The sequence below is a fragment of the Nomascus leucogenys genome, chromosome 2, assembly GCF_006542625.1.
Source record: "Nomascus leucogenys isolate Asia chromosome 2, Asia_NLE_v1, whole genome shotgun sequence".
Lineage (NCBI taxonomy): Eukaryota > Metazoa > Chordata > Mammalia > Primates > Hylobatidae > Nomascus > Nomascus leucogenys.
This window is the reverse complement of record NC_044382.1, coordinates 76,469,741-76,473,719: the sequence shown is the minus strand read 5'-3', so window position 1 is coordinate 76,473,719 and position 3,979 is coordinate 76,469,741.

The following is a 3,979-nucleotide window of genomic DNA, read 5'->3' as shown; positions in this document are numbered from 1 at the left end:
GGCGGGGCCCAGCCTTTTTGGTCAGCCATCTCCTGGGTAGGGGGGGTCTTATACTGGGGGCTGTGCCCGGTTTCACTTTCCGTCCTACTTGTACTTTCAACTTTGTGTTCACTCACTCTTCCCTCTCGCCACCCCTTGCTAAAATGGGGAAATGTAATTTCCCTTCCCGGAGGGGGTGGGAGGTATGATGGGGGGTGACGGGAAGCTGGGGTTTCGGGACATCCAAGCTCCAGACTCACTGCTAAGCTCCCACGTCCAGCCCTGTCCTCAATGCCCCATGCTTGGGTGAGCCATCCAGCCCTATTCACTGGTTGATCCCAGAGTCCCAAACCCCCTCCTGATTCTCGGCTCTGCCACCACCATCCTAGGGTCTACTGTCTTTCCAAAGATGGATGGCCAGGTAAGGGGATTGCCCACCCCAGGGGATTCGGGGTTTTGAGTCATCTTACTCCCTTATGGTTTACCAGATGGCTGAGGGAGGTGGCGCAAAGAGAGTCAGTGCTCAATGGGTGGCTGGGATGCACCTTTGCATGGGGCCAGGCAGAGGCTCAGCATGATGGCGGGACTGGAGCTCACTTTGCAACTAGGGTCAGGGCTGGATAAAACCAGGTCCGAGGCCATATCTGGGACCAGGGTTAGGGCTTTTTCCAGGGCCAAGGGCTCTGTCTCTATCTTTAACCTGAGTCAGATATAGGATTTGATTTCAGTTTATAATCAAGATCAGGACTCAGTGTACAGCTGAACTCACAGCCTAGTCCCAGGCCAATGTCTCGGCTGTGTCTGTGTTTAGGGTCAGAGCTATTGGTGACCTGGGGCTTTGCTTGTGGCCTATAGGGTTGGGTCTAGAGCTTGGTCTTTGGCCAAGGTGCTGACTGGGACTGGGACGCAGCAGGGGGTCCAGGCTTGGGCTGGGATGAGAGCTCAGTCAATGACCAGGATTAGGGCTCAGCCTGTGGCCAGGCTCGAGCTGCGTGAGGTCAGGATCAGGGCTCAACCAGGTCCAAGAATAATCTTGGTTTTTCTGCTCTGTAGAGGCCATGGTCAGGGCTGGGCCACATGGACCACAGATCTCCCTTCCAGCACAGCCCCACCCTCAGCCCTGCCCTGGATTTCCCATCTTCAGGGAGAGGATGGGGTTTCTTGGTCTTCCCCGAGAACAACTGCTGCCACTTTCTTTTTAGGACCTGTGGGGTTTCCCTGCCAGGTCCCTGGTGTGAGATAGAAACCAGGGGGGGCTTCCCCTTCCTGCTCTCTGCCTCCTCGGCCTGCCTGGGCACTGCCCACCAGGCCACGTGGGAACAAGTGCACCAGGGAAATACCAACATCTGCAGAGGGAGCAGCCCCACGGGCACTGGAGACGAACAGGGAACCGGGGCTGGAGTCCAGCCCCTGTTTTCCCTGCAGCACCCCCCAGTGGTGGCAGCTCACTCCCTGGCAGCCCATGCAGCTGGGGCTCCCCACAGCGGGTCCTGGAGGCATGCCACCTGCTCACCCCCTTGACCACATGGGGCCTCGCTTCGGCTCTCTCCATGGCCCCTCCCAACCTCTACTGTCACCCAGAACTGCCTTACCTCTCACATCTTGAACCCTGGCTGGGTGACTCGGCTCTCACCTGTAATCTCAGCACTTTGGGAAACTGAGGTGAGAGGATCCCTTGAGGCCAGGAGTTTGGGCAGACCAGCTTGGGCAAAATAGCAAGACCCCGTTGCTATTAAAAACACAATAAAACAAGGCCAGGAGAGGTGGCTTACGCCTGTAATTCCAGCACTTTGGGAGGCCAAGGCGGGTGGATCACTTGAGGTCAGGAGTTTGAGACCAGCCTGGCCAACATGGTGAAATCCCGTCTCTACTAAAAATACAAAAACTAACCAGGCATGGTGGCGGGCACCTGTAGTCCCAGCTACTTAGGAGGCTGAGGCAGGAGAATCACTTGAACCTGGGAGATGGAGGTTGCAGTGAGCCAAGATCGCGCCATTGCCCTCCATCCTGGGCAACAGAGCAAGACACTGTTTCAAAAAAAAAAAAAAAGAAGAAGAAGAAAAGAAAAGAAAAAGAAAGGGTAGGGGGCAGTTGGCTGGGTGCTGTGGCTCATGCTGGTAATCCTATCACTATGGGAAGCTGAGGCAGGAGGATCATTTAAGCCCAGGAGTTCAAAGTCAGCCTGGGCAACATAGTGAGACCCCCTTCTCTAATTACAAAAAAATCTTAGGCTGGGTGCGGTGGCTCATGGCTGTAATCCCAACACTTTAGGAAGCCAAGAAAGGCAGATAATGAGGTCAGGAGTTCGAGACCAGCCTGGCCAGCATGATGAAACCCCGTCTGTACTAAAAATATAAGAAAATTAGCCAGGCATGGTGTCATGCGCCTGTAGTCCCAGCTACTCAGGAGGCTGAGGCGGGAGAATTGCTTGAACCTGGCAGGTGGAGTTGCAGTGAGCCGAAGTCAGGCCATTGCACTCCAGTCTGAGCGACAGAGCGAGATTCCATCTCAAAAAAAAAAAAAAAATTGAACCCCATCTTCTCTTAGGGCTCCCTGACACACCCCAATCCCTTGCTGCTCCTTTGTGCTTCTTTTTTTTTTTGAGATGGAGTCTCTCTCTCTATCGCCCAGCCTGGAGTGCAGTGGTGTGATCTCAGCTCACTGCAATCTTTGACTCCTAGGTTCAAGCGATCCTCCTGCCTCAGCCTCCCGAATAGCTGGGATTATAGGTGTGTGCCACCGTGCCTGACTAATTTTTTTTTATTTTTATTTTTTTTGAGACGGAGTCTGGCTCTGTTGCCAAGGCTGGACTGCAAGCTCCACCTCCCAGGTTCACGCCATTCTCCTGCCTCAGCCTCTCGAGTAGCCGGGACAACAGGCGCCCGCCAGTACACCAGGCCAATTTTTTGTATTTTTATTAAAGACAGGGTTTCACTGTGTTAGCCAGGATGGTCTTGATCTCCTGACCTCATGATCCGCCAGCCTTCGCCTCCCAAAGTGCTGGGATTACAGGCGTGAGCCACTGCACCCGGCCTTATTTTTATTTTTATTTTATTATTATTATTTTTTGAGACAGGGTCTTGCTCTGTCACTCAGACTGGAGTTCAGTGGCATGATGTTGGCTCACTGCAACCTCCGCCTCCTAGGTTCAAGTGATTCTTGTGCCTCAACCTCCCGAGTAGCTGGGACTACAGGCATGCAACACCGCGCCTGGCTGATTTTTGTATTTTTAGTAGAGACGAGATTTTACCATTTTGGCCAGGCTGGTCTCGAACTCCTGGCTTCAAGTGATCTGCCGGACTCAACCTTCCAAAGTGCTGGGATTACAGGTATGAGCCACCGAGCTTGGTCTGTATTTTTAGTAGAGACGGGGTTTCACCATGTTGGCCAGGCTGGTCTCGAGCTCCTAACCTCAAGCGATCCGCCCACCTTGGCCTCCCAAAGTGCTGGGATTACAGGCGTGAGCCATCACGCCTGGCCTCCTCTTCTCCTCTTAACCTGGCTTCAGCCAGTGCCTCCAGCCTCATGCCTCATTCTCAGCCTATGCCAGCTCCAGCAACTTGCTGCTTGTGTGAAGGTGATGAGCCATCTGGTACTTCCTGGCTCTTGTGCAAGCTCTTCTCTCTGCCTGGAGTTCCCTCTCCCCAATCCCTGTACCATACTCTTCGTCTCTGGCTGCCCCACTGAATGGCTATCCTTTCCTGCCATAATTCTTGTCTCAAATGAACATTTCACTTTTACATTTTTTTACATTTTTAAACTTTTTTCACTTTTACATTTTATCAATTTAAAAAATTATTTGTTTATTTTTGTAGAGACTGAGTCTTGCTCTGTCGCCCAAGCTGGAGGCAGTGGTGCAATCACGACTCACTGAGGGCTCAAGCAATCCTTCCACCTCAGCCTCCTGAGTAGCTGGGATACAGGTGTGCGCCATCACACCTGGCTATTTTTTAAACTTTTTGTAGAGATAGGGGCTTCCTATGTTGCCCAGGGTGGTCTC